Here is a 9,548-nt window from a genome sequence, read left to right as displayed (position 1 = left end):
TCCAGAGACTGCTCCAAATCTCCATGAATCCAACTGGGGACAAAGTGTTTACATAACTCTACCTGTACCTACAGCTGGCTTGCCAGATAATGTAGCTGTCAGAGGCAGCCGTGTGAGGCATGTGGTACCATTTACTAGAGATGAGGCAGCTCCTGGTCCTTTACTAATCACTCAGCTCCACTTGAAAAATAAAAAAGTAACAGCTCCACTTGAGCAGTGATGTTACATGCTGGGAAGTGCTTTATTGGAGCTGTAAAATTACCTTGGAGAGAGATGAGGCTAAATGCAGACAATAACAGAGCCATGGATTTTTAAAGCAGACTTTTATTTGGGAAAGCAGCTCTAAAAATGGCATCTTGTGGAGGTTTGCTGTTCATTACCTCAACCACTCCAACTTAGCTCTTCTTAAGTGTCAAGTGAAAAAGATGTTTTCCTCACAGCTCCCAGCTCTGTAAACTCACCCTTATGACTGCTTTGACAGCAAGTCAACCTGTGTTGCTCGCTGCTAACATATCAGTGCCAGTTCCACTGACCCAGTGGGAAAGCTGAATTATATCTAAGTGTAAATAGGCAAAGAAATTTATGAAGCATCTCTGGGTTTCAACTTTGTCATTGGCCTGTGTCCAAAATCAATCTGGAGCCTAGATAAGAGAAGAAGGGAAGTGACAGAGAAGAGGCTGTCATCACCAGGCAGCGCAAGGAAACGTCATGAAGAAGTGCTCGCTGAAAGATGTCAGAGGGGAGAGGGGATATAGAGAAAGCAGGGATGAGGCAGGGCCATACCTGAGCATGACAATGTCAGGCTGAAGCTGCAGGCACAAGATTGCTGCTGGATGGGGAAAGGCAAGCTGAGCAAGGCACAGCAAAATCACAAGAGAAACAGAAACGAGAGGAGAGGCAAGGAGGACTTTTGACAAGGGCTTGTAGTGATAGGATGAGAGGGAATGGATTGAAGCTTGGGGAGAGAAATTGAGACTGGAGATTAAAAGGAAATTCTGTACAGTGAGGGTGGTGAGACACTGGCACAGGCTGCTCAGGGAGGCTGTGGATGTCCAGCCCTAGAGGTGTTCTTAGGAAGGTCTTCAGCAGGAGGGCGGTGAGGCTCTGGCACAGGCTGCCCAGGGAGGCTGTGGATGTCCAGCCCTAGAGGTGTTCTTAGGAAGGTCTTCAGCAGGAGAGTGGTGAGGCTCTGGAACAGGCTGCCCAGGGAGGCTGTGGCTGCCTCCTCCTTTGGGGTGTTCAAGGCCAGGCTGGATGAGACCTTGAGCAGCTGAGTCTAGTTGAGAATTGTCCCTGCCTGTGGTAGGGAGATTGGAGTAGATGATCCCTGAGGTTCCTTCCAACCTGAGCCATTCTGTGATTCTGTAAGCACACACCCCAAAAGCAACCCTCAAAAACTACAACAAACCAAACAAAAAAACATACAGAGAAGTAAACCAAGCAAACCAAAATCCAAGCCCAACTCTACCCATCCTCAGCTCTCCAGCCAACAGATGCAAACAAGACAGAAGATTCTCAGTTGTGTTTCACAGGCCACTTTGTTTCAAATTTTATTGTGTATATTTTCGTTTGTCTTTTAAAATCATTAAACCAGACCATGGATCTTATAAGAAAACAATTCTGCATTTCTGATTTGCAGGGGGCCCACTTAAGGAAATTAGCAGTTAAAGCAATTTTCAAGGCATGTGGCAAAAAAAAAGGAGAGGGAAAACAAAAAGGCATTTCTGTTGCTTTTGGGGGGTTGGGGTTTTTAGGATCTAATTAAGTGATAACTGAGTCCTGATCAACTCTGCAACATCACTTAGCAGCACATAGAATGAGCAGTTAAAAGCTTTTAATTAGCCTCTTGCTCAGTAGGGGTGAAAATGTAAAAGACTCAGGACAAAAGCTGAGTTGTCAGTTTTGTATTTTGGCCCAACAAAGCTACAATTAGATTAAATTAGTTAACAACTAATTCCTTCCTTTGGAGGCACACGGACTCCGTGCTCTTGCTGGCAGCACAGTACACATCCAGCTCAAAATGGTGCTGGGTTGTAGTGGGAAAAAGAGAGGGCATGGATTGGAGTTTGAGGAGGACAGATTGAGACTGGAGATTAGGGAGAAATTCTTTCCAGTGAGGATGGGGAGACACTGGAACAGGTTGTCCAGAGAAGTCATGGACAACCCCTCCCTGGAGCTGTTCAAGGCCTTAAGCAACCTGGGCAAGTGCAAAGTGTCCCCCATGGCAGGGGAGTTGGAACTAGGTGGTCCTTAAGGTCCCTTCTAACCCAAAGCATTCCATGATTCTATTACTGTGCTGAACATCAACCTTCAAAACTATGGAAAATCACTGCTCAGGCATCATTGAGGCCTCCCAGGGCTGCTGGCAGAGGGAAGCTTTCACTCCCAGTGCAATTGTTAGGTGCTCGGTAAGTGTGAGTATAGCTTCAGCCTGGCAGTGTTTTCTGAGATAAAAACAAACAAAAGGGGAAGGAATATACAGTGCCAAGATATTTTGGAGGGAAAGGAAGGAAAAAAGGAGAGAGAGAGCGAGCTCCCAAGCCATGGAGTTGGGCTGTTTACACTGGTAATGGCTCAGGGGAAAATTAAGAAGCTTTTTCCTTAAATCTTACTCAGAGAAAATAATCCTGAGGAGTGCAGAAAGAATTGCAAGATCTGGTCTTTTGATAGTGCTAAATGTTAAACTTTCTTTTTATGTGATCTCTCACTTTAATTTGAATTGGCTAAGCTCTTTTCTTTTCTCCTCTTTCTTTTCCCCTTTGTGTCTGCAAGCATCAAGAAAAATAAAAAGCCATAAAGCATTTTGGAAATGACACTGCACTCTGAAAGTACACAAAGGGATTTAAGTAATGAATCCTGATGGTTGTGAGTCATGCCATGCCCCCCCCCTGCTATTTACACCCAGGTGAACACTGGTAGAAAGGAATGGGTATTTGGGTTAAGAAGATGAGAGGAGGAACTCTCTCTCAGTCGTTTGAGAAGTGCCCCAAATTGCTGCAGAGGGGCAATTCTAGCCAGCACAGCACACCATGTAACACAGAATCTATCAAATAAGGAATTAACAGCTCTTATCAGTTCACTTGCCAGCAGAACAAATTAAGATAATTGAGCCCAGAGTATCTGTGCAGTCCAAAAGCCTCCCTTCTGTGGCCAGGCAACAAACTCCAGCACAGCTCCATGCCAGTGGCAGAGGGAGGTTTTGAGTCTGACCCAAGGAGCACAATAAGAGCCAATGGAGAGAGTGGACAAGGCACCATCCTTCAACAGTCACCAAGACCCAGCAAACAACCACAGCTACCAAATGGTGAGGTGTTTGCCCAGATATTCAGTGGTGTTCCCTCCCAGTACTCGAAGTCCATCTTTAACATCCTAACTGCTTTATTAACTTCCACCCCCCCCATCCTCTCCAGGCTGCAGCAAGTGTGGTATATTCATTTCCACAAACACTGACTCCGATTAAAAGATGAACTCCTTTCTGCTACACTTGCATCATGTTTATGATCATTTTCTGCACATATTCAAGCCATTGAATTTCACTTGCAGAAGTGCCAGGAGGAGCTAATCAATTCCCATTAAAGCCAGTGACAGACTTGCAGCTGCCAGTCCCACGTCAATATGAATTGAAACACACCCCCTCGAGTCTCTGCGTTGGAAGTGGTGGAGTTGTGTGCAAAAGGAGAACTGTTGAGTTAACAAAGGAGATGAGATTCTTCTGCAACTTGTAAGAGAGATGTTGAGGAGATTAAAATTCCACACAGGTAGAAAAAAAACACCATCTTTTTTTTTCCTTTCTTGTCAGCTCTGTCTGTATTTGTGCCCTTCGGTGTGTTGAAGGCACAAAGCTGCTCATATCCAGGATAAATTGCCAGATCCTGCCTCACGGAGATCACAGAATGCTAGGGGCTGGAAGGCACCTCTGGAGAGCATCGAGGCCAATGCCCCTGCCAAGGAAGGATCCCCTAGGGCAGGTCACACAGGAATGCATCCAGACTGATCTTGAAAGTTTCCAGGGAAGGAGAGATTCCACAGTTTCTCTGGACAGCCTGATTCTCACCTTCAGTCCTCTGGGTGGCTGTGTGGGGCTGAGCTGCTGGCCATGGTGAAACCGTGGCATCCAGTGAAACAATTAAGGAGAATTTTGGACAAAGGAGAGCAACAGAGATGTTTTCTTTTGCATAAAACATCTACAGAGAAGCTATGCTATCTGCAAAGACACTTGACTTTGCCCAGAGCACACTCTCTGCCTTGCCCAGCATCACCTTTTGCCAAACTGTTCATCATCCATAAACTGATTGCATTTATCCTTGGGCTTGGCCCGAAGATCGTGGCTCTCTCTTGTGAAGATGTCATCTGCTTTTTACTGGCACAGCACTCAGTGCTCTGGCACCCTCACAGAGATGGTGAGTTCAGACAGCAGAGTGTTCAGACCTGGAGTGCAAGGCTTGGACAGGCAGGCAGCCATCAGGCAGCACCAGAGCAGCTGCCTTGTCTCCAGGAGGCTGGTTTGGCTCACAGCGTGGTGGGGCTGGGCTTCCTCTTCTGGGACACTGCCTCGTTCCATAATATTTCAGCAGCATTTATTTTTTCCCCACAATCTTTCATGAGACAGAAAAAGCACACTTCTGTGGATGATGTCCTTGATGTACAAGGCAAGACAGCAGCTCTCATGTGAGGACAGTTTTATCAGGAAGATCAAACACAACCTGTCAGGCATGTGAAAAAAGGTTTGAAGACACATTTTTCCTTCTGACAACATTTTCCCCCCCCTGCTTCTTTAAGTACCATCAGTATTGTATTGACATCTGCCAGGATGATAAAAACTCGAAGTATGTAAGAGTTTCTGGGTTGTCTGCAGGGTTGCAAGTCATTGTCTTAAGATTTGACTCTCTCTTCAAGGTCTTTTCTAATCTAGGCAATTCTGTGACTCTGTCTGCAGTGGTTTAGCTGCTGCTGGAGTTTCTCACATGCACACACATGTCAATTATTTTGTCTTGTCTGATCATTGTTGTGGTTGGAGAAGACCTCCAAGATCACTGAGTCCAACCATCAACCCAACCCCACCAAACCATGTCCCAAAGTGCCACGGCCACTCCACTCGACCGCCTCCAGCCACACCATGTGGCTCCTCAGAACACTCTATTTAGTTACAAGGCAAACATGGATTTGATATCATAGAACCCCAGAATGCCAGGTTGGAAGGGACCCCAAGGATCACCTGCTCCAACCTTTCTAGGTGACAGTAGAGGTGAAATGAGCTGGCTCAGCACCTGGCAAGCTGAGGCTTCAAACTGCCCAGTGGAGAGGCCTTCTTGTTTGAAAGAAAGGGTTGTTTTTTGTTGCAGCAAGGTGATTCCTGCTAATTCAGGTGATCTCCCTTACCATTTATTTCGGTTTTGCTCCCCACACAACCATGCACAAAAGGAACAAGCGAAGGTCTCACAAATGGCATTGATTTGTCACCACAGATCTCTGAGCATTCACAAGGCTGCCTAAGCTCTGTCTCACTCTGGAGATTGCTCAGTGTTTCGTGGTTTGCCTCACAAAATCTTGCTTCCAGCTTTCCTAGGTGTGAGGATGGCATTTCCCGTCTCACAGATGCATGTGATGATGTTGGGGTTTATAAATGAAATTGCAGGCAAACCAGTCCACCCATTTCAACCAGGATAAAATCATTGCTTTGTTTATATAAACAATAACATCCACACTAAGCTCTCAGCAAACACCAGCTTGTGGGAAAGAAAAGAGAAGATGACAATGCAATCAAAGATCATCTCTTACATTGCTTTGAAATTGAGACTAAGGCACTTGGAACTGGTTGCCTTTGGGGCATTCCACAACACAACTTGAAAACTCCTTCAGGGTTTTAGAAGGATATTGATGTTGATTTACAGGTACAGATTATTTTTATCTCAGACCTTGTGAACTGAAAGCACTTCTAGATTTTGGCATTGTTTCATACATACATGGAATGCTTTGGGTTGGAAGGGATCTTAAAGACCATCCAGTTCCAAACCCCCTGCCATGGGCAGGGACTCCTCCCACCAGCCCAGGTTGCTCAAGGCCACATCCAACCTGGCCTTGAACACCTCCAGGGAGGAGGCATCCACAGCCTCCCTGGGCAGCCTGTGCCAGTGTCTCCCCACCCTCACTGTCAAGTATTTCTTCCTAATCTCCAGTCTCAGTCTGCCCTCCTCAAGCTTTCCTTGTCTATCTGCCTGGTCACTCTGTTTAGGTGACCATTTGATTTTGCAGGCGTTAGTCCTTCGACTGCTCAAGGAGCAGCAAGCGAAGTGAGCAGCTCAGTGTGCAGATAGAAAGTGCAGGAGTGTCTTCTGCAGCCAGACTGCCTTCAGCTGTTTAGAGAACTTCCCCTGTGGCTGGTTCAGATGAATGAGCATAATTAACACGAATCTCCAGTGGCACTGCAGATGACAAATGGATGATTATGCAGTGAAAAACTCTGCCTTTATGTCACCAAGATCTGCTGTTGTGATTGTTAATTTTCTCTCTCTCTCCCTTGCTTTGGGGCATTTTTAAAATAACAAAAAGATTCTTGCTCACAAAATAACAGCAAATCAGTGAGGGCTGTATTAGGCTTATCATTAAATTCAGAGCCTTCATGAGTAAGGAGTTCTAGCTAATGAAATAGAAAGTGGAAGATCAATACCACTCAAGCAAATACGATACAGGATCCAATCTACCACCACTGAGGCTTTGATGGCAAAACCTCAAATTTTCCCCTTGCCTGCAGGAGTTGGATGATAGTGAGCAGCCTAGATAAATGTAAAACAGGGGCATGGCAATCTGGGTGACTCCATCAGCAGCACTCAGATATTTCTTGTCACACACCTTGTTAAAGCAGCAACTGAGTCCAGCTCGACGCATCAAAATCCGTGAAAGCCACATCTTTGTCACAATCATTAGGTCCTGCAACAAGGACATCGCTCTGCATCACTTCATGTAAGTCAACCCTTCTGGGGGAGGCACTTTGGTAAGCAGAAGTGTTACCCAAGCATCACTGCTGTGCTCAGGAAGGCTGGAAAAGGGAGTTTAGGAAAGGTACCAGAAGAAAGGCAGCTTCAGGAATTCAGAAGGAGCTGACAAAGACCCACCCTAGCCAAACTGCCCAGATTTGTCTGACACAATGTACAGTGCAGAGTCCTGATCAACATCAACTCTCCTGCCAGACTGAGTATTTCAATGAGATACTTGCCCATGAGGAAGAAAGGAATTGAGAACACTCTGCTCTTGCTGAGGAAGCTGTGCTTTGGAGCTGTGCAAACAGCACTGCACCACAGGCCAGGGGTTTGGCTCAGCTTCTTCAGAGGTACTGAAGTCTGCATTCTGTGTTGAGCTTTGAAGGCAAGATGATTTTTCATGATGTTTTCCACCTCTGAAGGTCATCCCCCAAAATCCCACCTAGCACTCTGCATGCTGCAGGAGTCCTTTTGCCAAAGGAGACCCACGAGGTGCCTGGACATTGCTCTTTGGGAAGCACGCAGACCTGATAGTCTGCCCAGGAATAATTTCACTCCAGGCAGCAGTTCTCCTCACTGTGCCTAATTTATTTTCTGAATAATCTAACTTTCACTTCTGTGAGACCAACCACAGTGAAATGTTGCAGCATCCCTTGTCCTAAGGAACCAAAGCAGACACTTTCCTGCTTGGAGCAGCTACATGGCTGCAGCCACATCCCCTAACACAGGGGGACAGGCTGAAGCAGCTGGAATTATTAGAGGGCTCTTTCTCTTTGGAGCTTCATGCTCTCTTCACCCTTCTTTAGCTCAGCAGAGTTGAGGAACATCAGCCAAAAATCTCTGTGAGAGGACTTCTATCAAGCTAATTCCCTCTGACCACTGCAGCTCCAATTAGGATATCCCCACTGTACAGTTTTGACACTGCAAGTCCTGGTCACAGCCTAAGGGCCAACCATCCACAGGCTTCACAAGGACTTTAATCTGTACACATGAATGCATTTATGCATTCAACTAACCTAGAGCTGAGTTTTTACAGTCATATCATTAGCAAAGTCACAATCTTCTTCCAGCTGCTGCCACACAGGCTGAAAAATTACTGTCCCCAGCCCCAGAGGCAACTGTTGTGTCCCTGGCCTGCCATGAGCATTCCCCAGGCCTTTGCATTCACAACAAAGCAGGACTACTTCAAAATAAATAAATGATGTACCCATGCTAGTCTGGTTTATATGGATTGAAGTGCTAGAGGAGCCAGGCCTTCTCTCTCAACCCACTACAATCCCACAGGCACCTGAAGTGGGGTACCTGAAGTGGGGTACCTGAAGTGGGGTACCTGAAGTGGGGTACCTGAGGAGGCAGCAGCTCTGGAGACACACAGCTCCGGTTGTCAGGGTAGCAGCAGGAGGAGAAAATGCGGTGGCACTTTGTGCCTCTTTCCCTCTGTAGGTCTGAGGAAGCAATTGTCTGGCCTGAGAAACTCATGCAGTCTTCTACTTATTACTTAGCTACTTCTTGATAAGCCTGGGGAGAATTGTGGTTTAATTTGTTTGAAAGGGTCCTGAAAGGAGGTTGGAGCCAAGTGGAAGCCAGTCTCTTCTCCCTAGTAACAAGTGGTAGGACAAGAGGAAATGCACCAAGAGAGGTTTAGGTTGGCCATGAGGAACAATTTCTTCCCCAAAAGGGTTGTCAAGCCCAGGCTGCCCAGGGCAGTGGTGGAGTCCCTGTCCCTGGAGGGGTTTAGAAGCTGTGCAGATGTGGTGCAGAGGGACATGGACCAGTGGCAGCCTGGCAGTGCTGGGTTAATGGTTGGATTTGATGGTCTGAAAGATCTCTCCCAAACAAAACAATTCAATGATTCTGTGCAGTTTCCTCTTGCCCAGCTGAGGTAAAAGCCCTGTGACACCCCCCCAACAGGTGACCAGAAACTGGTGCTGAGAGACAACCATCTGAATAATCTTTATTGTGCAGGAATGCTGCAGGGTGATTATGCAAAGACAATCATCTATGGTTGTCAGGCCACTGAGAACCACCAAGAATCCCTAAAATGATGTCCTTATCTCATCTGCATGATAAACCAAGGAATCATTGAAGGAATCCTCAGGATGTAGGAGGAGGCCACGCTGAATTACGTGGTGGCAGATTGTGAGGCTCGCTCTGCCTTTCTGGGCATGCATGGAATACTCTATCCATTATCTCATCAAACAGTCAGGCTTAATTAAGAGGAAAACATTTTGGCAGCAAGCCCAATTAGTTTCAGCTAGAACATAAAGTGATAGTATCCCTTCTCTAAGGAAAGAAATGCCCAGACAGAAGCATTCCAAGAAGTTTTGTTGCACTGAGCCAGACAACAAAATAGTAGGAAGTAAGTTTGAGTAGCAGGGTGAAAAACAGTCTCCAGGTAACAATGCAGAATGCTCAGAGACACTCAGAGCACCTGAGGGACACACCTGTGCTGCAGACCATCAGAGAAATACATCAGCAAGAAGAAGCCAACAGCTGTGTTGTTTAGGAGAGATCCACGCAGCATCAGGGAATTGTTCCAGTTGGCACCTGGAATTCTGTCTCCAGTTCTGG

Source organism: Melanerpes formicivorus, unplaced genomic scaffold (assembly GCF_026170545.1).
Source record: "Melanerpes formicivorus ecotype bairdi unplaced genomic scaffold, bMelFor1.0.p_v2 SCAF_50, whole genome shotgun sequence".
Taxonomy (NCBI): domain Eukaryota; kingdom Metazoa; phylum Chordata; class Aves; order Piciformes; family Picidae; genus Melanerpes; species Melanerpes formicivorus.
This window is presented reverse-complemented; position numbering follows the sequence as displayed.